The sequence below is a fragment of the Girardinichthys multiradiatus genome, chromosome 18, assembly GCF_021462225.1.
Source record: "Girardinichthys multiradiatus isolate DD_20200921_A chromosome 18, DD_fGirMul_XY1, whole genome shotgun sequence".
Taxonomy (NCBI): Eukaryota; Metazoa; Chordata; class Actinopteri; order Cyprinodontiformes; family Goodeidae; genus Girardinichthys; species Girardinichthys multiradiatus.
This window is the reverse complement of record NC_061810.1, coordinates 48039050-48064455: the sequence shown is the minus strand read 5'-3', so window position 1 is coordinate 48064455 and position 25406 is coordinate 48039050. Positions and strand designations below refer to the sequence as shown.

The 25406-nt window shown below is 39.7% G+C and overlaps 1 long non-coding RNA gene across 1 annotated transcript; it reads right to left on the bottom strand.

Moving 5' to 3' along the window:
* Positions 1 to 713: 713 nt before the first annotated feature.
* Positions 714 to 24530, bottom strand: LOC124884206. Its single transcript, XR_007042399.1, has 3 exons — positions 24445 to 24530; positions 24330 to 24374; positions 714 to 929 (listed from the first exon to the last, which is right to left on the bottom strand). It is a non-coding gene; the product is annotated as an uncharacterized LOC124884206 (long non-coding RNA).
* Positions 24531 to 25406: the final 876 nt, after the last annotated feature.

The following is a 25406-nucleotide window of genomic DNA, read 5'->3' as shown; positions in this document are numbered from 1 at the left end:
TAATGATCTACTATAATGAAATGTTCTTTCAGGTGTGGAGTACTCGGTTAAATTAAACTCAATGGTTATTAAGAAATGGTCAGACAGGACAGGGTTATGAGGAAATATTGTTATGTCTTCACACTCAATGCCATACAAGAGTGTATTTGTACGCTATATGTTGACCGGTGGAAAGTCGCTGCAACCATTTTATCTTCCCTGTGAATTCCCCCACTCTTTACCACAGTTGTGTACATTCATCTGAAACCGGACCCTGCCTCTGCCTCCAGCACCATCTTTGATGTAGCACAGAAACGGTAGTCCATCTCCCCTGATGCACCAAACATTGTTTTAGGTCATTTTAATCATGTTTCTCTCAAAAGACATTAAGGAACTTTAAGAAACAGCATGTCTCCTGCACAACATGTCGAGAAAAGACACTCGATCTATGGATCTTAAAGAATGCCCATAAAGCTGTCCCTCTCCCTCCTTCAGGCTCTGCCATAACTGTGTGCAGACTGTTCTGCAGAGAGAAAAGCCTAGGACCAAGGATATAAAACCCTGGACTTAGGACTCAGTTCTCTCTTTGTATGATTGTTTTAAGTGTACTGACTAGAACATCCACCACTCATTGGTGAATGTGACATGTTCATATACTGCATTTTGCAAAGATATAATTCCATGTAAGCAGGTTAAACACTATCCAAACAAAAGGCTATATGGGTTTAAAAAAATCAAGTCCTATTTACAGAAGAAATCACTTGCTTATGAAGAAGGAATGCTCTCTGATCTGCATTCAGCCAGGAAAAAGTTAAAACTGAAAACGGAACATGAATTGATATTCCTGCTCTGTGGATTCAGCAGAGTCTTCCTCCCATGTGAAACGATGAAGGGGGTCTGATTACGGTCAGCTGTTCTCTGCCTGCTCCCTCCTGCAGATGCTGGTTCTCCTAAGGACCATCAATACATTTTAGAACCAAACACTCTGTTTCATGGTGGTATTGTTTTGTGTTTTTATTGGCAAATGTTTGTCCATCTGAACAGATGATTTTATATGTGATCAGCTCGTTTAAGATGTTATTAAATACAGCGCCCCCTACCTGCGTGTATTTCAGAAAGCTAATGTATCCTTTGTCTTTTCTTTCAGCCTTCAGGCTGATTTATGATTAAATAGTAAAATTATATATGGGTTTGCCCCGCTCCGGCCATTGTGGTCCTTAATATTATTGATTTATTAATATTATTAATGTTATTGTTTTATTAACTTTTCCCTGCACTACCTCGGCAAAAACCTTCTCATTTATCCTGGTCCAATGGCCAATTACTGAACAGCAGTCTGTTAACGTCACATGTAGTCCCTACTCACCCCTGATGGTACCTGGTGTTTCATTTCATTTATCAACTCTTTAGAAACAGACCATAGTCTGTGAAGTTTCTTTTTATTAAAGAGCTTATTGTCTGGGTAAGTAACCCTTTTTGGTAGGAATAACAGTATCAACACACAATGTTATAAAAGCTAAACTGCATCATACAGTTCATCAATGTCTTCAGTAGTATAATCTGTCCGATCCAAACATGCCTGGAGAGATGAGATGCCATTCTCAGATCAACACTACACAGGCTTTACCCGTTTGAATGAGGGTTTGTATACAGGCACCAAAAACACACCAGCTTCCCCATGACCCACTATGGAAGAAGCGGTATAGAAAATGACTGACTGACTTTCAACATACACGATAGGTAGGTGTAACCCCATTATAAAGGCATACACTCACTAAAGCCTGCTTTGAAAGAAAATGAACTCCAATTGAAAACATTAGGGCTTGTTATTGTGAAACTTAAAAAGCTCGAGGCTAAGGTAAACTATTTAACAATGCACTCAGGTAGCTAACTGCTGAATTGATGGATCTCGTTATTAGTCTGAGACAAAACACTGAATTGCCTTGCTACGAATGAACAGAACGCACACTCAAATATATTTCTAAAGGACTGTAACTTAGACAAGAGGTGCACCACATGTTATTTACGCCATAATCCAGAAACAAATCAGCAAACCGGTTTGAAATCACCACATTTTATCTACTGAGAAGGTGGCTCAGTTATGGGGCGTGGTTCTCAAGCAATGGCATGAGACATGATTTAGAGAGCTCTGCACCAGCCTGTAAATTCTGAATTAATATTTAGGGTATTCAGAACATTACTAATGTTGAAGTACCCCTTTACCAGGGCCTTCTGCACGTTCGTTTATTCACCGTAACCTGGAGGAATTCACAACACATTAGAATAAATCACACTCAGACACCGTTGTATTTAAGTTAATTACCTGGGCCCAGGGAGAAGATAGCTCATGTGATCAGGACACACCGAGATTTCTTCTGAGCTTCTCACTGGGCTCATTGCTTTTATTAAAACACACATGAAAATGGGCAGTGCCCTGTTTACAGTTTTTTCTCACATGTAGTCACGTACACACTTTTCTGGCTTACCATATTTAGACAGTCATTGTCCTGCACCTGCACCCTGTTTTCTACTGATATGAGAAGGGAGTACTCAGCTAGTTAATCTTTTCACATCCCCACAGTTCTCAGTATTTTTCTGCTTCATCACACTCAAGGCCAAGTTTGTGTAATAACAATTCTGCAGGCCACATAATGTCTTATACTAACACAGGTTATACATTTTATTTCCCACACTGGTTATGAACATAATAATAATGATGCACACACATAATATATCTCCACACTAATCACAGTGGTTGAGATGTGTCAACAGAAGACCCGAGTGTGTCGCTAGCAGAGGAACTCAACTGATTCTTTGCTCTCTTTGAGACATTACCACAACAGTCGCCCCACCCACACGTGCTTGGATAAAGAACATTTCAACCAACAACTTTGTAGTGACAAACTCAGACCATACTAAAGTACATTGCAGTGGCATGATAAAGGAAAGTAAAGAAATGTTTAAAAAAAAGTTGCACTACAGACTAAAATTTATAATTTTTTATATTTTAGGGCTGTTGGAAAAATGTTTTTCTTGAACCCATTAATTGATGCACGCGGTCCTTTCAGGTCCATAATTTTACCATAAAGTCAAATATTTATCCTTAAGGAGGAGCCAATTCCTTAGAACTCTGATTGTCTCTCCAGGCAGAACTGTGACGTGTCTGGGTCATGGTCCTTTAAAACCTGCAGACGTCTCCACGGGAGTTTAGAGCTTTCTGGCACTCTAATAGCCTTTCTCCTAGAAATCTTCTCAGGAAAACCTCAGAGGGGTTATACACCTTCAGGTTTCTTGGTGTCATCATCTCTGTTGATATCTCATGGACAGACCACATCAGAGCGGTCATAAGGTGACCTGCACTTTTTGAGGATTCTCAGGAAGAACAACCTGGGCTCCAGTCCACTTCTGATCTGCTACCACTCGTCCTTTGAGAGCCTGCTGACATACTGTTTCTCAGTATGGTACAGCAGCTGCACTGAAGCCAAAAAGGGAAAGCCTCAGAGGATAGTCAGTACGGCACAGAAGATCGTTGGCTGCCCTCTCCCCTCGCTGATATATATCTACACCTCCCACTGCCTCAGCAGAGCACACAAGATCACCAAGGGTAGCTCACACCCCAACTGTTTGACCTGTTTCCCCCCAGGAGGCACTACCAGTGCATCCAATCAAAAACCAGCAGGCTAAAGAATAGTTTCTTTATAAGGGCCATAACCACTCTGAACTCACATATACACTGATCCCCACATTTACCCTCTCAACAGCTCCCCCTAATGGACCTACCCTCTAACAACCACTCTGCAACATATTCATGTTCATTTGTGCAATATACTCACATACTTCAATACTTTTAACCTATGCAATATTACTCATTTGGACCTCATGTAATGTACTTTTTAAGTATTATGATTTTCTATTTGTACTGTGTGATTCTACGTTTTTTTACCTAATACTCAGACCTTTCCGTACTGCGAAGAGGCAGCTTTTAATCTCATTGTACAGTTGTATGATGACAATAGCGGTACTCTATTCTATTTTATTCTATTTCATCTGTCAGGTGGATGGGTCTATAGTAAGTTTCTGCAGATCTTGAAAGCATTCTGCGGTTATGCACTTATTTGAATTAAATGTGCACACCTGAAACATTCAGGTCAGAGGTTCCTGAGGATTAGGGTTGAGAACCAATACTGTGAAATTCTGCTTTCACATTCTGGACATTTTTTTTTATGTTAAAGGGTTAAAAAGAGTTAATGTAGCATCATCATGAATAGCATGAGTAGCTCTATTTTTTGGACTGGACACTAAAAGCCACCCTTTAGCTCACTGTTAGGATCCTTAGGAACCAAAAACGTTTCCTTGAAGAACTGAACTTGATGTCTTATATACCAGTGTCAGATACTCAGATCATGTTTGGGCTTTCAGTTGTAAGTGGCCATTATGTTCTAGTTGTCTGTCTATGTTAATGTTCTGAAAAACTTCATGCAAACACACCAAGAACTTTAAGATTATTAAACAGTTTTATTGAAGACCTGAATCTGTGTATTAATTGAATTTGCAAAAATGTTGATAATAAATCTGTGAAAAACTTGAACTTTCATTGGAAATGAAAAAATATTCATCCAACTTTTTTCTTATAATTTTGCATAGTATTTTGACAAAATACTACCTGAAGTGCTGAAAACAAAGCAGGTAATGGAAAGAATGGAGCAGAGGTGTGTCATTGGTGCTCTTTTTAATGAATACCCTAACACGAATGGTCACATTTTCCCAAAGCAGCTGCTCTTGCTTCTGGTCTGAAATCTAGATTTAGCTTGCTCTGTTTGTATGAATCTAGCTGCCTATTTAAAATGACTGCTAATAGGTCAAGTTTGTGTCTGACTGCAGAGCTGCTCGAGCCTTGTTCAGCATAGTTCACTAAATCTGTCTCATTATGGGTTCACGCTGCAGAATGAATTTAAAAACAGCAAATTAAATTTCTTATCTCAAGTGTCCTGACACTTTTTCTGTTACTCTCCTGTCGGACTTGGGTAAATATTAGCAGCAGCATCTAAACCAGTAAGTAAATGTAAAAATGTGTTTGTATTAGCCTTCAAAACATTGCTTTCCTAATTACTGTGATTTTCCTGACATGTGGCAGATTTCAGAGAAGCAACTGTTCTCTCCACCCAATAATGAGTCATTTTTTGCCGATCAGGTGGTGCTTCTTTCTCACAGCCAGACAGGAGGAAACATGGTTTGGTGAATTTAATTGAAAACAGGTTTTATGAGCTGGGCAAGTGGCTCTCTTTGATTTACCTTGCTCATTAGCTCCAACTTCAGTAGAACAGGGAAGGTGATGGACCATTTTTTTAATAGGCAGCACAAGTTTGGATTGGTTTTATACCGACTTTGTGCTTTAAAGATTTTAATTCAACACCGCTTGGATTCTGACCACTGAGACTATTTCTCCCAATCACATTCCCATAAGTAACAACATTGTTGCCCAAATGGGCAATGACGTCTGCTAGGAGCAACCCAGAGTCCCCAGATAGAACCTCTTCTTTATTGAGGACCAAATATTAATTTAGGCAACAAAAACTTAAGAGCCGTTCACGAGCCAAAAGAGCTGGCTCTTTTAAGTGACCTGAGCCATAAAAACCGGTTCTCTAAAAGAAGCCAATGCTGGTCTATCATTAATCTAAATGAGCATTAGCTCAACCACCATGTGTTTGCCCGCAGTCTCCCCCCAGGAGGGTGCCTCAGTCTGCCTAGTATGGTTGAGGTTTGAAAGTATTGTGCCCTTGAATCCTTGAACTCCTTAAATCATTATTTCACTGACCCTTTCCCGGAAATTTATTAGGCAAGGCAAGTTTATTTATATAGCATATTTCACTAGCAAGACAATTCAAAGTGCTGTACATAAAAAGCAAAAGCTAAAGAGACTTAACAGGAAAAGTGCATTGCAGTGGCATAAAGGTAATTAAATAGTTAACCAACACAAATAATTAAAGAGAATAAAAATGAATAATTAAAATGATAAGATGACAATAAAAAAGATCAAAAATGAAAAATGAATGATAACATGATTGATAAGAAAATGAAAGGAAAATTGGACTGAAAACGTAACTAATAATGTTTAGATGGCCCAGTCAAAGGCCACTCTAAACAAATAAGTTTTTAATCTTGATTTAAAGCAACTTAGGGTTTCAGCGGTTTTACAGTTGTCTGGCAGTTTATTCCAGATTAGTGGAGCATAAGAACTAAAAGCTGCTTCTCCATGTTTGGTTCTGGTTCTGGGAATGCAGAGTTAGAATTGGAAGGCAGGCTGTATGATGTTCATTGTGTTCATCAGAGAGACAACTTGGGGGCAAAAGGTGTCGTTCTGGTGCTTGGTTTTAGCAAAGAGCGCTCTGTAGGGCTGAGCTGAAGGTTTAGACATGAAGTCTAAACAGTTTATGTCCAGGATGTGTGGGGTCTGCAGAGATGTTAGCTGCCTTTTTCCTGACCCTAGACCTGATGGTTTGTTGCGGTTTGGTCCTGTCTGGCTTTGTAGCTAAACTGAACTACACATTGATGGACGAACACAGGACAGAATAAACAGTGGCAGTGTAGAAGATGACCAGCAGCTCCTGTAGATGGTTGTACTTCTTGAGTTTCTGAAGGAAGTAAAGTGTTGTGCTACAACAGGTTTGGTTTGCCTATGAATAACTATTAATAAAGTTGGAATTTGTAATTGAAATGATGGTCAGGGCACCACCTGATTATCAGGAATTAATAGCCAATCAGCTCTCAGTCTTATTATTATCATTGTTATTGTTTTATGAATACCTGCCTGGTGAGGTGTGGTATTATAGAACTTATATTATAGATAGATTATAGATGGAGTGAATTCAAGCACTGGTGTTCTCAGACAGAAAGCCCTGAACACATAAACAGAATATATACAAACAATTTCTCTCCAAAATAATTCAACTTACAGTTAAAACTCTTCAGTCAACAAACTCTTTTTCTGGAATAGTAACATTCAACTAAACAACTGAGTAAAAATGAAAAGAATAAGGAAAACTAGTAAAAGTCAGGAAAAAATGTATTTAAAAAAATTCAATTCAGTTTATTTATATAGCGCCAATTCACAACACTTGTTGTCTCACAACAGTCAGGTTCATACATTCCAATTAATCCTAACAATTGAACAGTGCAGTCAGAGTTAGTTTTTTATTCAAATTGGATAAAAGGTTTTTCTGTCTAAGGAAACCCAGCAGATTGCATCCAGTCAGTGACTTGCAGCATTCACTCCTCCTCCCTCATACTGAGCATGCATGTAGCGACAGTGGAGAGGAAAAACTCCCTTTTAACAGGAAGAAACTACCAGCAGAGCCATCTGCCACGACCGACTGGGGGTTTGAGAGAACAGAGCAGAGACACAAAGAGAACAAAGAAGCACTGATCCAGGAGTCCTTTCTAGGGGAAGGAAAAGTAAATATTAATGGATGTAGCTCCTTTAGTCGTTTCACCTAGAAAGAAAGAACAGATAAACTTTGATCCAGTTTTCAAGGTTAGAGTCTGAAAGAGAGCACATATAATTAGTCACAGTAGAAGCTCAGTCAATTGCCATGTCTAGGAGAGAGAAAGGGTTAAACACTGAAAGACAGGGCCAAGTGGGTCATCGGTAGAGGGTCAGCATTAAGTTGTTGCCAGCAGAAGCTCGGACGATTTCCCTCTCCAGAAAGGTGTCACAAGTAGACACAGAGTCAGGCCAGGTGTACCTTCTACGATGAGAAAAGAGAGAACAAAGTTAAAAGCTGAAATAACAGCAAATAATACAAAATTGGAGAGTAGTGTGAGAATGTAGCAAAGCGGGTGAAAGTGGTCATTATGTCCTCCAGCAGCCTAAGCCTATAGCAGCATAACTACAGAGATAGCTCAGGATAAACTAAGCCACTCTAACTATAAGCTTTATCAAAAAGGAACGTTTTAAGCCTAGCCTTAAAAGTAGACAGTTTGTCCATCTAGAGCCCAATGATGGCCATTGTTATACTACAAACCACAACGATTTGGATACCTCCCTCTGTCAGACTGATTATAACCATTGGAAAAGAGAAGGGGTCATACAGGTAGCAGAAATGGAGGGTGTGTTTGCACCTCAACCATAACTGAGCCGGTTTAGGCTAAACCTGACTCCCCCTTACTCCAACCAACAGGGAGGGAAGAAGACGGAGGTAAAAAAATAAGGAAGATAGCTCAGGATAAGCTAAGCCACTCTAACTATAAGCTTTATCAAAAAGGAAAGTTTTAAGCCTAGTCTTAAAAGTAGACAGGGTGTCTGCCTCATGGACTAAAACCGGGAGCTGGTTCCACAGGAGAGGAGCCTGATAACTAAAGGATCTGCCTCCCATTCTACTTCTAGAAACTCTAGGAACCACCAGTAAACCTGCAGTCTGAGAACAAAGTGCTCTGTTAGGAACATATGGAACAATCAGATCTCTGATGTATGATGGAGCTAGATCATTAAGGGCTTTATATGTGAGGAGGATAATTTTAAATTCTATTCTGGATTTAACAGGGAGCCAATGAAGGGAAGCTAAAATAGGAGAAATATGATCTCTCTTTTTAATTTTCATCAGAACTCTTGCTGCAGCATTTTGAATCAGCTGAAGGTTTTTAACTGCATTTTGTGGACATCCTGATAGTAAAGAATTACAATAGTCCAGCCTTGAAGTAACAAATGCATGGACTAGTTTTTCAGTGTCACTCCTGGACAGGATATCTCTAATTTTGGCAATGTTCCAGAGTTGAAAGAAGGAAATCCTAGAAACCTGTTTAATATAGGATTTAAATGACATGTCCTGGTCAAAAATAACACCAAGGTTTTTTACTTTATTATCGGAGGTCAATTTAATGCCATCCAGATTAAGTGATTGACTAAGCAGTTTCTTTTTTAAAGACTCCGGTCCAAAGACGACAACTTCTGTCTTGTCTGAATTTAGAAGCAAAAAATTTAAAGTCATCCAAGTTTTTATGTCTTCAAGACATGCTTGTTGTCTAGCTAACTGGTTGGGTTCATCAGGATTTATGGATAAGTAAAGCTGAGTATCATCAGCGTAACAGTGAAAATTTATCCTATGCTGCCTGATAATTTGACCTATTGGAAGCATATATATAGTAAAGAGAATTGGTCTAAGTACTGAACCCTGTGGTACTCCACAATTAACCCTGGAGTTTAAAGATGATTTATCATTTACATGAACAAACTGGAATCTGGAAAAAAAATAAGAATAAAACTTAAACTAATAAAACGATGCAGTGATGTCACAGGTCAGTGTGAATATGTATGTTTGCTGGCCTCTCCCCACACTGGAAGAACTTCGCTCTGTCTTCAAAAAGCCAAGAACATCATGAAGGACACTTCTTAGCCGGGTCACGCTCGGTTTGAGCTGTTACTGTCAGGCAGACGCTACAGATCAGGTAAAGCAAGGACTAGTAGATTTAACAACAGTTTCCATCCAAAACCAATAGCTAAAATAAACACAGGCAGAATGTAGAGATATGCAATAATGGGAATATGCAATCAGTAAGAATGTGTGTGGATGTGTTTTTATTTTACCTTAACAAACTAACTGGTAAATGGACTGAACTCCTACAGCACCTTTCCAGTCATACCGACCATTCAAAGCACTTTACAGTAGAGCCACATTCACCCAATCAAACTCACAGCCCGGTTTTCTGCATTGGTTCGTTTAATGTAATGATGGCAGTAAGTGATTCATTTATATTAAGGTAGGCACTTTTACTGCTAACGTCTTTGAAACATGGAAACAATACAGCCTCCAAGCCTTTGATGCAGCCTCAGCTGATCAAACTGATCTTTTACTAATAGTTGCAAGTTAGCACATATGTAAAATATTTCTCTTTACAGGGGAAGCTTATTAATGCTGCATAAATATAATGTCCTTTAATTTTGTTTGTCACACAACTGAGCTGAAATGAAACCCTGCTCAGTGCTGTTTACCAAGGAACTGCAAAAGGAGATGTGCTGGATGCTTTGGTAGTGACAGTATATCCATCAGCCTTCCACCTGTCCATGAGCTGCACGCTCATTATTTACAGCCACTCTGCTGCTTTGTAGAGGTGTTTAAATAATAGATCCAACATGTTGTCCACACCTACAGAGTGAGGCTTTGTGGAGGGACGGTGATCCCACTTAGAAGAGTCAGACAACAAAGAGTTGAGTTCAGGGACCCTCGGGTGCAACAGTAGAGATCAAACAGATAGTGGCTCTGGCACCGAAAGAGCCAGGAATGCATGAATACAGATACCATGCCGACTAGTAGATGAAAGGAGAGGAGATAGTGGATACAGAAATGTATGGACAGGTGGATCTGTGATAAACATTCACTGCAGGTGAACAGTGCTGTCATCACAGAAGCAAAAAAATAAAGAAGCTTATTTTAACAAACATTTGACATTTGTAGGAACATGTATGCATCCTAATTAAAGAGTTTCATTTGAGTTTGTTTTTTTAAGTCCAGACATAAAGCTGGGAAGTCATGCCACATAGTGATGAGAGCTTTCTAAGCAGCAATTAAGCAGGTCAGTAGAGTAAAAGTAAGTAGCAAAGATTTGCAGAGATAGGAGGAAAGTCCACAGGTAGAATAGACAATCTAGAGGCGAGTTGTTTGATTTAATTATGTGAGGTGCGAAGCAGATCACATATAAAGCCACAAAGTTGTAGTAGTTGGCCCTGAAAAACATGAAGACACCTCAGCAATTTCTCCAAAAATCAGCATCTCTATGTGTATGAGAGGCATTAAATTCATTCTTTCCAACACAAGTCCCCCGTTGTCTACACATGATGTACCAATTAGGTGATCACCTGGACAAAATCCCATTTAACAAAAGGTATAAAAACCATCACTGTACTTTTGCAATAGCACCAAGTGGATGACAAAATCAGTGAAAGTACCTCTATTTAACTACTGACCCAGCCAAGAGTTAAAAAGAAATGTTCTCAGTAGAAAAATGGCTCAATTCCAGCATCTGGTTGATTCCAGCCTTAAAACATCTCAGGACAACAAATCTACAGACCAGCAGAGGGCTCTTCACTGACTACCCTTTACTTATTAAAATTCACTGAGGAACTTTAGGACGGCATCAGGTGATCTATGAACAGACGGCAGTTAGAGTGAAGAAGTAAGGTAAACCTCTAGGACCAGGGCTCTAGTTCTGTTGGACAAACTGAAACTGAAGCTCGCTGTTCTCGACAGAGCAAAGAGCTTAAAGGGTAAAGGCATCTTCATTTATGAAGACTTTCAAACTAAGAAGTCATCCGACAAAGAAGAAAGCAACTTCTCCCAGAAATGAAGGCAGCTCGACAGAGAGGTGACGTCGCTTACTTGAGATAGGACAAATTAATTTTCTGAGTCAGATTCTACAAAAAAACTCATGGAAATAGTGTCAAAGACTTGTAATCTATCCAGTGCATTTATGTTGCTGGGTTAAAGTTCATGTCCACAGATAACTAAGTTACACATAAAATCCTTCTAAAAAAATGTTTTTAATCTTTTTGAACGATTATTGTAATTTTGCTATATAGGATTCTAATTTTGATTCACATTGTTTAAATTTTTTTTTTTTATAATGTGATGAATTCCATTATGATCACCTATGTGAAACGTTACATCTAAATATATTCTCCACATTTCATTTAAATATAAGAATCCCCCCATAGCAAGTATGACAAATTTATTCATTACGTATCCTCACTTGATCAATGAGTTTCTGTAACTGCTTTACTTGAAACATGGCTTACTGATATTTCCAGAGAGATATATAAAGTACCAAAGTGTAACTCAGTTCATTATGTAAGAGAAAGTCAACCGGTAGGTTGTTTATTACGTTTTATTCAACATGATTATGAATTCAGATCAAGGCATGACCTTGTTCTTGACTCAGTTGTTGGGGTTGAAACTGTTTTCATTGAACGCGTTGGTTCAATCAATCATCAGAATATTATTGTTGGGATTGTATCTTGCCCTCCTGATTCATTTATTCATCTTCTATACTGCTTCTTCCAAAGTGGGTCACAGGGAAGCTGCTGTCTATCTCCAGCAGTCTATGGATGAGAGGCAGGGTACACCCTGGACAGGTCGTCAGTCCATCTCAGGGCAACACATAAGCACATAGGACATACAACCATGCACACACCTATTCACACCTAAGGGCAATTTAGAGACCAATAAACCTAACAATCATGTTTTTGAACTGTGGGAGGAAGCCAGAGTACCCGGTGAGAACCCACGCATGCACGGGGAGAACGTGCAAACTCCATGCAGAAAGACCCCTGGCTGAGAGTCGAACCCAGGAGTCCTACCAACTCTGCAACAGTGTAGCCACCTCCTGATTAATTTGTAAGATAATTTATTGATATTTGTCCATCTACCTAGAATGTTTTAATAAGAACCATAAACTGTTATATTTAAGGAGATTTTAATATAAACCTCCTTATAAAGAATTCAAATAATTTTCATGTGATTTTTTTAAATACTTTGTATTCCGGTGTTTTTCCCCCCTCATCCATAAACCGACAATTGATAAAATTTTTGCTAATTCTCAAGGGGCATTTTCCTATTTTTCATTATTGTATAATTAAGGCTGTTGGATGTAATATCAGCAAGAAAACAATGTATAAAATGAATCTGAGAGAGTCAAACATCTCTAAATTTGAGTAAATGCTCTCAAATATGTACACATTTTCTACGTCCTCGACCGACATTGTAGTCAGGAACACAATCTTCCACTGCTGCCAAGAATCCATTGTGTTTCCAGAGAAGAACGTCCCGCCTGGATAAGAGGGTCTCCTTTACCCTGTCTTCCCGTAGGAAAAAAAAACATAAAATTTGACCAATTACGTTGAGAGTCCAGCTGACCAGATCCATAATTTACAAGTTTGGAGGATATGCAAAGCGAGGCTCTGAGAAAAATACAGACAAAAGCAGAAGCAGGGATCAGCAGGGAGGGAGGGAGAGAAAATGCGTGTGTTTTCCACGAGAGCAAGAGAAAGGAGAGAAATCAAGACTCATCAGACCAGGTGACGTTTTTCCAATCTTCTATTGTCCAATTTTGGTGAGCCCGTGCGAATTGTAGCCTCAGTTTCCCGTTCTTAGCTGACAGGAGTGGCACCTGGTGTGGTCTTCTGCTGCTGTAGCCCATCTGCCTCAAAGTTGTGGGTTCAGAGATGCTCTTCTGCATGCCTTGGTTGTAACGAGTGGTTATTTGAGTTACTGTTGCCTTTCTATCAGCTCGAACTAGTCTGGCCATTCTCCTCTGACCTCTGGCAATAGCAAGGCATTTGCGCCCACAGAACTGCCGCTCACTGGATATTTTCTCTTTTTCAGACCATTCTCCGTCAACCCTAGAGATGGTAGTGCGTGAAAATCCCAGTAGATCAGCAGTTTCTGAAATACTCAGACCAGCCCGTCTGGCACCAACAACCACTCGAAGAGTTTTCTTTATTTTCATGACTATGAATATTTTAGCTTCACATTGAAGGCATCAAAACTATGAATTAACACATGTGGAATTATATACTGAACAAAAAAGTGTGAAACAACTGAAAATATGTCTTATATTCTAGTTTCTTCAAAGTAGCCACCTTTTACTTTGATTACTGCTCCACACACTCTTGGTATTCTGTTGATGAGCTTCAAGAGGTAGTCACCTGAAATGGTTTTCACTTCACAGGTGTGCCCTGTCAGGTTTAATAAGTGGGATTTCAAGCCTTATAAATGGGGTTGGGGCCATCAGTTGTGTTGTGCAGGAGGTGGATACAGTACACAGCTGATAGTCCTACTGAATAGACTGTTAGAATTTGTATTATGGCAAGAAAAAAGCAGCTAAGTAAAGAAAAACGAGTGGCCATCATTACTGTAAGAAATCAAGGTCAGTCAGTCCGAACAATTGGAAAAACTTTGAAAGTGTCCCCAAGTGCAGTCGCAAAAACCATCAAGCGCTACAAAGAAACTGCCGCACATGAGGACCGCCCCAGGAAAGGAAGACCAAGAGTCACCTCTGCTGCGGACGATAAGTTCATCCGAGTCACCAGCCTCAGAAATCGCAGGTTAACAGCGGCTCAGATTAGAGAACAAGTCATTGCCACACAGAGTTCTAGCAGCAGACACATCTCTAGAACAACTGTTAAGAGGAGACTGTGTGAAGCAGGCCTTCATGGTAAAATAGCTGCTAGGAAACCACTGCTGAGGACAGGCAACAAGCAGAAGAGACTTGTTTGGGCTAAAGAACACAAGGAATGGACATTAGACCAGTGGAAATCTGTACTTTGGTCCAATGAGTCCAAGTTTGAGATCTTTGGTTCCAACCACCGTGTCTTTGTGCGGCGCAGAAGAGGTGAACGGATGGACTCTACATGCCTGGTTCCCACCGTGAAGCATGGAGGAGGAGGTGTGATCGTGTGGGAGTGCTTTGCTGGTGACACTTTTGGGGATTTATTCAAAATTGAAGGCATACTGAACCAGCATGGCTACCACAGCATCTTGCAGCGGCATGCTATTCCATCCAGTTTGTGTTTAGTTGGACCATCATTTATTTTTCAACAGGACAATGACCCCAAACACACCTCCAGGCTGTGTAAGGGCTATTTGACCAAGATGGAGAGTGATGGGGTGCTTCGCTAGATGACCTGGCCTCCACAGTCACCGGACCTGAACCCAATCGAGATGGTTTGGGGTGAGCTGGACCGCAGAGTGAAGGCAAAAGGGCCAACAAGTGCTAAGCATCTCTGGGAACTCCTTCAAGACTGTTGGAAAACCATTTCAGGTGACTACCTCTTGAAGCTCATCAACAGAATACCAAGAGGGTGTGGAGCAGTAATCAAAGCAAAAGGTGGCTACTTTGAAGAACCTAGAATATAAGACATATTTTCAGTTGTTTCACACTTTTTTGTTCATTATATAATTCCACATGTGTTAATTCATAGTGTTGATGCCTTCAGTGTGAAGCTACGATATTCATAGTCATGAAAATAAAGAAAACTCTTTGAATGAGGTGTGTCCAAACCTTTTGGTCTGTACTGTATATATTTATATATTTATATATATATATATATATATATATACAGGGGTTGGACAATGAAACTGAAACACCTGTCATTTTAGTGTGGGAGGTTTCATGGCTAAATTGGACCAGCCTGGTAGCCAGTCTTCATTGATTGCACATTGCACCACTAAGAGCAGAGTGTGAAGGTACAATTAGCAGGGTAAGAGCACAGTTTTGCTCAAAATATTGAAATGCACACAACTAAACACTTCTCCCAGCCATGCCTGTTCCTCATTGACCTGTGCCAGCACAACTGACCCGTTTGGAAGGCAGGGTGCGAGAATCATCTGAATGTCTTTGTAATTGGCTCCCGAGTAAGACTACTACTTCACCGAATCCATGGATTCAGAGTGGTCTACACTCGTTTCGACAAGTCTTAAACCGTTCTTTCTAAGCTTCTGCAGAAAAGGAATCTGAGCCAGAGGTTCCCCCAGAAAGAAGTATTCACAGAAGATCAACAGGGCTTCTTTTTACACAATGCCCGCCACCAGGGGTTTTACCGAAGGTCTCTGTGGTCCTGTCCGCATGTTAGCCCCCTGTGTTAACCCGTGGACCGCTGCAGATAGGAACCAGCTCCCCTGCGACCTGTACAAAAGAAAATGGTATAGAAGATGGATGGATGGCACTAGAGGCTTTTATATTAAAGTGGAAAGTCTTGAAATGCAGTAGGGGGAAGGGGAAGATGTGCAGGAAGGGTCTCGCTGGGTTAGGACTCGGTCCTGGGACATTTATGTCGAGGACTGAGGCCTCCGTACATATGTCGCATGCTCTACCGCTAGAGCCATGAACCCCACCTTTTACTACTATTTTAAATGATCGTGTTTTATCCATGCATGTAGCATGGGGTCTTTTGGAGCTGTGATAATATTTACACCCTGTGTGTCTATGAATCTAATAGTAATGGGCTGAGAATTATTGTCCATCATTTGTGTTTGACCACCATTATGGACCTATGAGGACTTCCCAAGAGTTTGCATTTCAGTTTTTGTGAATGAAGTATCCTGGCATGAAAGAACCTTGTTCTTGCCACCTTGAATATTGTTCATGTGGAGTATGTATTGTGCTGTTTTTAGGTTCTGGACAAAGCCCTGTTATGGGCATACAGTGGTTGGACAATGAAACTGAAACACCTGTCATTTTAGTGTGGGAGGTTTCATAGCTAAATAGGACCAGCCTGGTAGCCAGTCTTCATTGATTGCACATTGCACCAGTAAGAGCAGAGTGTGAAAGTTCAATTAGCAGGGTAAGAGCACAGTTTTGCTCCAAATATTGAAATGCACACAACATTATGGGTGACATACCAGAGTTCAAAAGAGGACAAATTGTTGGTGCACGTCTTGCTGGTGCATCTGTGACCAAGACAGCAAGTCTTTGTGATGTATCAAGAGCCACGGTATCCAGGGTAATGTCAGCATACCACCAAGAAGGACGAACCACATCCAACAGGATTAACTGTGGACGCAAGAGGAAGCTGTCTGAATGGGATGTTCTGGTGCTAATCCGAATTGTATCCAAAAAACATAAAACCACGGCTGCCCAAATCACGGCAGAATTAAATGTGCACCTCAACTCTCCTGTTTCCACCAGAACTGTCTGTCGGGAGCTCCACAGGGTCAATATACACGGCCGGGCTGCTGTAACCAAACCTTTGGTCACTCATGTCAATGCCAAACATCGGTTTTAATGGTGCAAGGAGCGCAAATCTTGGGCTGTGGACAATGTGAAACATGTATTGTTCTCTGATGAGTCCACCTTTACTGTTTTCCCCACATCCGGGAGAGTTACGGTGTGGAGAAGCCCCAAAGAAGCGTACCACCCAGACTGTTGCATGCCCAGAGTGAAGCATGGGGGTGGATCAGTGATGGTTTGGGCTGCCATATCATGGCATTCCCTTGGCCCAATACTTGTGCTAAATGGGCGCGTCACTGCCAAGGACTACCGAACCATTCTTGAGGACCATGTGCATCCAATGGTTCAAACATTGTATCCTGAAGGCGGTGCCGTGTATCAGGATGACAATGCACCAATACACACATCGAGACTGGTGAAAGATTGGTTTGATGGACATGAAAGTGAAGTTGAACATCTCCCATGGCCTGCACAGTCACCAGATATAAATATTATTGAGCCACTTTGGGGTGTTTTGGAGGAGCGAGTCAGGAAACGTTTTCCTCCACCAGTATCACGTAGTGACCTGGCCACTATCCTGCAAGAAGAATGGCTTAAAATCCCTCTGACCACTGTGCAGGACTTGCAATGGTTCAAACATTGTATCCTGAAGGCGGTGCCGTGTATCAGGATGACAATGCACCGATACACACAGCAAGACTGGTGAAAGATTGGTTTGATGAACATGAAAGCCATGGTTCTCGACCGGAAAAGCGTGGCTTCCCCTCTTTAGGTTGGAGGGGAGCTCCTGCCATGAGTTCAAGTATCTCGTTCACGAGTGAGAGGAGATAGGGTGAGGAGCTCGGCCATCCATGCACTGTGGTCATGTTATTTATTTGTAACGCAAAAACATTTTGTTTTTTAGCTCCATGCAGGACCCACTGTGAGACAAATGCCAGAACTTCAGGTGCCGTCAGCCAGATCTTGCCGATAGGGCTACAGCCAATAACTCTTCTGCCTGATCTATTTATTGGATCATTTAGTTGGTGTTGTAATTATGAATCTGAGAATATTATTTAATATTTAATATTAATATTTTTATATTTTATCAAATAATATTTGGGTCTGTTAAGGATTGTCCTGTGAATACCAGCCCAATAAGGTGATGGTATTAGGACAAAATAGAAAGGTGTGAGACGAGCTCTGACATTATTGAACAGCATAAACTCTGCACATATATTGAATGAATTCACACAATTTCTTAAAATACAAGAATTTATTAACAAAAATAAGTCAACTCAAGTCAAACATATTTCAATCAACAAACTCTTTACTTTGCTTAAACAATCCAACTAAACTATCAAGCAGAATTAAAGAATAATGAAGACTAATGGACTATGTACAATATAAACAAGTTGATTAAAGATGATTGAAAATCATGACCAAAAGAGTGATGCAACATTACCATGCAATGTTTATGTTTGAGAACCAAGGATTATCTTGAAGAATCTGGAAATTAAGTTAAGTTAGTCTTGGAACCAACTTAGACAATAATCAGCAAATGTTTAGACAACCATTCACAATGTAAGATCAGATCAAATGTTATTTTAATAAAATAATGTTTTAAATAATGATCTGCTGAATAAAACCAACCTTCTGGATGACCATTTCTCAACGGTGTCTAATTAGCAGCCTTTAGTTATTGAAATAATATTCGAAAAAATATTATTAATGGAGTACTTTGGAAAAGAGCCAAATCTTTCTGGAGAAATGGGTCTTAATGGTGTTTACTCAGTTATCAAATTTAGTAAATGATGTTTAGGGACTATTATTCACTAGCTTGAAAACCAACAACCTTTCTGTTGAATACTCTTTAGTAGCAAGCACTTGTTCTTACCGGTTAGCAGTTAAGCTAACAAAGAAGCGGAGAGCTTAGCACCAGAATCAACACATACCTTTAAAATACCAGGGTTAATAAAGGGGTTAAAATGCATAAGCGCGGACGGCGCGTTATGAGCGATGTTCTGGTTAAAATCACCCTTTAAATAAAGTTTGTCTTAACTTTAAAAACATACAAAGAACACAAACCGGCACGTGTGCTGTAGCTAGCCTACTAGCACTAAGATAGCCGAGTTTCACAAAAACAAAACTTCATAGGATGAAAACGTTCATATTATTTCATCCTAACTGTTAATCTGCCCAAACCTAACCTCATGAACTGTGGAGAGGAAACGTCCAAGGGGCGAAGCTTGAAGAAACGTCCACAGTCAACAAGCGGTTAGCTTTCAGCTAACCTCGGGGGTCGAAGTTGCGTTCGCTCTGTGAACAAAAGGGTTAGCTCTGGAGAGCTGGGCGGCTCGTCCTGTCCGCTGCGGTCTCTGCTGTCTTCCTTCCAGGCTGGGAGACCGCGTCTTTGTCGGGGTTTCTCTCGAACACCGTTTGCGTCTGCGGGGGCTCGGAGAGACAGTCAAGCAATGCTTGTACCTTAATTATCCCCATTCATGAATGAAAATACCGGATACACAGACAGTATTTCATCCGTACTTATCTTTGCATATGATCGATAATTGTATGGCTTTCTTGGATCCAGTTGAATTTATGTATTTTTGCCAGCAAAAGACATCAGCGCGCTTTGTTCCCCTCCTATCCCGATGGAAAAACTCCCTTTTAACAGGAAGAAACCTCCAGCAGAACCAGAACCAGGCTCAGTGTGAGCGGTCATCTGCCACAACCAACTGGGGGTTTGAGAGAACAGAGCAGAGACACAAAAAGACACAGAAGCACTGATCCAGGAGTACTTTCTATGGGAAAGATAAGTAAAACATTAATGGTTGTAGCTACTTTAGAGGCTTCATCTAGGAGAGTAAGACGGCCAAGCAGATGAACTCTGAATAATGGATCATCTGTAGAAGGTGAGCAATACGTTTTTTGGAAGCAGCAGCTCAGCCGATGTCCCCCTCTAAGAAGGTGCCACAGCTAAACACAGAGCCAGGCCAGGTGTCGCTTCTTTGAAGGGAAAAACCGAGAGAGAACATAGAGTTAAAAGTTGAAATAACAGCAAATAACACAACATTTACAACATTGCAACATTGCATGCTTTTTGGCCCATGGATTAGTATCTAGAGTCGTTACAGCCGATTTCAGTCCCCGTTTTTAGGGTCTTACATTGTCTCCGGAAATGTCCCCGATTTTATCATTTTATGCATGAGAAAAAATGTTGCATGTGTGTACTGGTGTTGCTGTAGCTGGGGGTTAAGTATAGATCGAGCTCAGAAAATCCAGCCCAACCAGACCCGGGTCGGCGGCTATAAGCCCGACCCGATCCCAACAAACACACCCAAATATAATCCGACGTGAATAAATATTTCATTTATTGTATTTGTGCTTTCACTGCAAATATATAAGCATTTGTGATTTTATATATATATATTGTTTTAAAACCCTTTGTTTTAAAAATCAAGGCGTGAGAGCGAAGCTTACTGAAGTAGGTTACAGCGCTGAGCGCTGCCACCCAGCTCAGGATCAACTGATCAGCTCAAGGTCTTGGCAGACTACTTTCTGGAATATTATTACAATACATGTGAATGAACGTTATTTATGTACCTGTCACAAAATGTCCACTGCACACTCGGGCGTGAGTGAGATTCAAGCCATCCAAATCCACCTGGAAATCCGATTCAGCTACAGTAGTCAGTGTTTTTGTTTTCTCACACTGATTACCTATTACCTGGCAGACGATAGACTGAACGTTGGTCTCGACCACCACGCCCAACATAACCCACAATTAAGCAAGTTTTCACCATAGTTATGGTAGAATGGTCCAGGGTTTTGCTTCATTGATTACACTAAAACAAAGAAAACAAGCTGCAGCTGCCACCCAAGTTGGTGATCCTAAGGTGCGGTCATGTGACCGCGATGTCATGTGAAAACCCCCCATTGGAGAGTAGTATGAGAATGCAGCAGAGAGAGTGAAAGTGGTCATCATGTCCTCCAGCAGTCTAAGCCTATAGCAGCATAACCACAGAGATGGCTCAGGATAACCTAAGCCACTCTATAATAATGAATTTTATCATTAACATTTTCATCAGTAATTTAAATTGAGTTTTTGAAATTGGTTAATCCAGACCACAGTCAGTGTGATATTATTTGAAAGACACTCATTGATTCACGGTAAGCACTGCTCAATGACAGTTTATATTTTCTGTTTATCATTATATTATTGATCATGTATTCCATGAGTGACAAACATAAGTAAATTAAAAAGAAAATTAAAACATATTAGCATGCATAATAAGTGTCTGTTCTGTTGGTGTTAACAGCTGCTGGAAGCCAGGCAGGGTGTACACTGGATCATGATTGGACAGAAAGCTACCACCACATGGTCCACAGGTGGAAAGACATTTCATCCTATAGCTGGGCACTTGATTTCTGTAAATTGATTGTAAATATGCATTTGCTTTTTATAACATTAAAAACATTTTAACCAACATTTCTTCATGTTACTCAAAAATCTATGTCTTTTAATTAGTTTAGGTTATTAACATGAATAGAACTTGTAACATAGGCTATATCACAGAATATTCTTCAGTAAATGATGTATTTTAATGTTTCCAATTACCATGCGGCTTCTGAACTCCTGCTTGCATGTTGGTCCTGCTAAACACTCTGACGCATGTGGCTAAACATGTTGTCACCTTATGGAGTCTGACATCGTTCTGGCAAACTCACATCTCCAGCTATTATTATTATTACCTATTACACTGTTTTTATCTTTGGTTCCTAAATGTTGTAGCTGGTGGGAACATAATTAGTGTGGTACAAAACACTTTGAGGGGACGTAGCTGCAGCATCCCAGCAAAAGCTGTCTAATCCGCCACCGGTCATTTCACTGCCAGCCTGGCAGTGCCAGGTGGCGCTGTCTGCTCTTCTAGTGGCTCCAACATATAAGGAGCTGCGCCCTAAATTTGTGCCATCTGATGACAGCAGACTTTTTTCCTCTGACTCTGCTTCGTCTCTCTCTGACAGTGACTGAATTATACCTAAACAAACATCAAATTCTTCGCAACTGTCTGTGTTGTCATAAAATAAATTGTGGGGAAGTAGTCTGGAAGTGCCTTTTTAGTGAAATTTATGACTATATATCTCAGCAATTGTTCATTTCAGCAGCATGAAATTACGTTTTAAAATATTTTAACAATGTTCCCTTATCATTAATGTCATTGGATTTATCATAAAAATCCGATGTCAGATGCACTTTAAATCATCCTGCTAGCAAGCTAATTTTTAGAGTTCAACAGCTGAAGGGAACTGCTGCAGTGAAGCATCTTGTGTGATGATGTCTCTATTGTTAAGGTCAGATAATTTTTTGGAGGCTTCAACTGTGTACAGTCAAAGAAATCTGGGTCAAAATGGTTCTGGTAATGTTTTTAATATTTATCATGACCATTCATTGTTATTCTAATTTATTCCACAAGATAATATGGTGCTAAAATGTTATTTCCATGTTGCCCACCATCATCATTAAGGTAATTCCACAAATGAACTCATGTAACAAAAGAAGACCTATATTTTTTATTATTATGTCTACTTTTGGGTTTTATACGTAAACAAACCGATCTCCAAATTGAAACACATTTTGGTATCATTTGAAACAACCTTTGGACACAGCTTGGAAGCAGATTGTTTGTAATCTTAAACATTATTTGTAAAAAAAAATGTTCCAATCCCCAAACCTTTAAGTCTTTGATGTGGAGAAACTTGTTGTTAGTGGGAGCTTGGTTGTCTGCTTTTTAGACAAGCTTGAAGTGCCTGCATCTGACCTACTTTCAAATTAGTCCAACTAAATATTGTTTGACCACTTGAGGGAGACATAGAGCATTAAACCTTCATCTCCACTACACGGTACATCAAACGTGACACACAAATGTCAAATTTATAACAGGACTTGATGATTCACCTTCTTTATGTTTGTACCTATAAGAAAAGTTTTTTACATGGTGAATTAGCAAACAGTTTGGCAGGAGCACTGCTGATTTTAGCCTCCTGTTTTCCAATTGCCAACTCAGCTCTGTGCTCGCTGCAGTCTTTTTAGCTGTTTTTAACTGTTTTCTTTTTCATCAAGAAGTGAAGGTATACATGTGGAAGCTGAACAAAGTACTTCCTCTCAAGATGACATCCCTATCATATACAGCAGATGGAAGCAGCTTTTTTACTGAATCAAGTGTAAGCAGAGACCTATCACACCAGTCAGCCTGGAGGTTGTGCCTCTTTGAAGACGTTAGATAACTGATGCAGAAGATATCAGAAGTCAGCCACCAGCTGTTAGCTTCAGTGACCTTTCTACACTCTGTCTTTATACACTTCCTGCATTGTGTGCTAGCTTTTGCATACAATCTGGCCCAGATTACCTTTGCTTTGACAAACTGCAGCACCTTTACTTTATGTTGAGACAGGTGTGACTGAACACAGCAGGGAGCTGCAAACTGTCCTGAACCCGAGTCTCAGAGTTTTAATAAGGAAAAAATAAACCCCTTTCTGGTTTTCCAGAGTTATATTATATTCAGTTTCATCTCTCTTTTTGTGCTCCTTTAACCTACAACCCTCTGCTTTCAGCACATCTGTTTGGGTCTTATGTCTGTTTTGCTTGGCATTGTGTAATGATTTGTTTTACTCAGAATTAACACAATCTGATCAAAAAAATGCAGAAAAAGTTTATTTGTGTGTGTATACATAGATACGCTTCATCTTTATTGGCCGTAGTTCAGAACGACAACGCTACCATATAGAATAGAATAGAATAGAATAGAAAACAAAAGAGGTCCCAAAGAACTGTCCTAGGGCACTCTACAATTCATCCGTCCAGCCTCAGAATAACTACCATTAAAATAAACTTTATACTCTCGATTATTAACTCTCTGTCTACCTTAAGGCCGATGACTGAAATTCATAATAATTAAACTTTTTTAAAAGACTTTTATCATCAAAAGTCACACTTAAATCTAAAAATATTGTGCCAACCAGCTTCTTCTTATGAATTTTCTCTTACCGATGATCAGTAATCTAAGTATGTGCCATAATTGTGCATAACCCATTTTATATGCATGTTGATTAACTGTATTCAATTCATAATCTGCAAAACATTCCTGTATTTAATCATACACTGCTTTTTCTATCATTTTACTTAATGCAGGTAACAAGCTTATTGATTGGTGGTTCTTTATTGTTATGATTCAAAGGGATAATTGTTGGTATGTTCCGTTGTGATGGAAAGATGCTTTTCCTTAAACTTGTATTGATTATATGAGAAACAAGCAGTGAGATTAAATCTACCACCAACTTTAACAATTTCATTTCAGTGTTGACAATACCAGAAGGTTTATCTTTACTTTCTAACAACATTTTTAACATCATCTTCTGTCACTTCAACAAATTTGAAAGTACAGTTTTTAGCCTGCATTATATTGTTTCTAATTGATTCATATGAAATATTTTCTTCATGCCTGAACTTTATGGTATTTCTCAGTTTTTGAGTTTTGTTTTCAAAAACAATATTAAAAACGACATTAATTGGCTACTTCTGTGTTACAGTACCTCTGCTGAATCAGTTAACATTTTTAATAAACCTAAAAATGTGAAACAATCCTCTCATAACTCACCCCTGATCTCGACTAAACATCACTTCCTACCCGTCAACGGACAACCTGTGAGTTTGAGTATTCAAGTTAACGTATCTACTGGATATAAATGTTAAATAAGATATTTCATACTCACCACTAGTTCATAAAACCTTTGCTCCATCTATTTCCTTCTCTTGTATTTGTCAGAAGGGTGTTTCGAGTCATAAAACAGTTGTGTTCTCTGCTTTCACAATCAGTCGCTTGTCACCAGAGGTGACAGTAACTTAGTGGGAAAAGTAGTCGTCTTGAAATCCGAAAGTTGTGGGTTCTATTCCAGCTTATAACTTCAAGTTGTCTACCAATCTGCGTATCGATGTATGAATGTGTGCACATTTTTGAGTGTGATTGGGTGAGTGTGGCTCTAGTGTACAGTGCTTTGAGTGGTCGGTACAGCTGGAAAATCGCTATACCATTTATTCATCTTGGAAATGAACCAGGTGAAACTTTTTTCGAACCAACATGATCAGAAATTGCTTAATGTTCACATTGCGATTTGACCATTTTAGTCTGTATTTACCCCGGAGCAGATGTGTTTTACTTTGCAGCCGTGTCTCACTTCATCTCTGACTCATGACATTTCCCTCACATTACAGCGTAGGTCTGACCAAAAAAGGCCCCTGGTCTGTCGTGGTTGGACAGTTGGAGGCACAGAGAATCATGAGCCCTCTGCTTGACCTCATCCACTTCAAAGTTTTTTGATTGCTACAGACATCATATGACCCAATTTTGTTGTCAGATTTTATATCGGATCCACCATGTTTTGGGGGTAAGTGTTATAATTCAGTCCTGCTGAAATGGCCCTGTATGAACTGTATGAGAACCACCATTTTGTTTTTCTTTTACAGCTCATACTGAACCAGATAAATATGTAATGAATTAAAGCTTAAATGTTTAAATCCATTTTTGTTAATCCTTAAACCTTAATATCCTCCTCAACAGAAATTTAATTAAATTTAACAGAAATGCTGAGTTGGCATTTTGTAGTAACTTAATACCTTATATTTGGTTACTACAAAATGCTATAACTATATTTTGACTGCTACTAAACAAACTCAT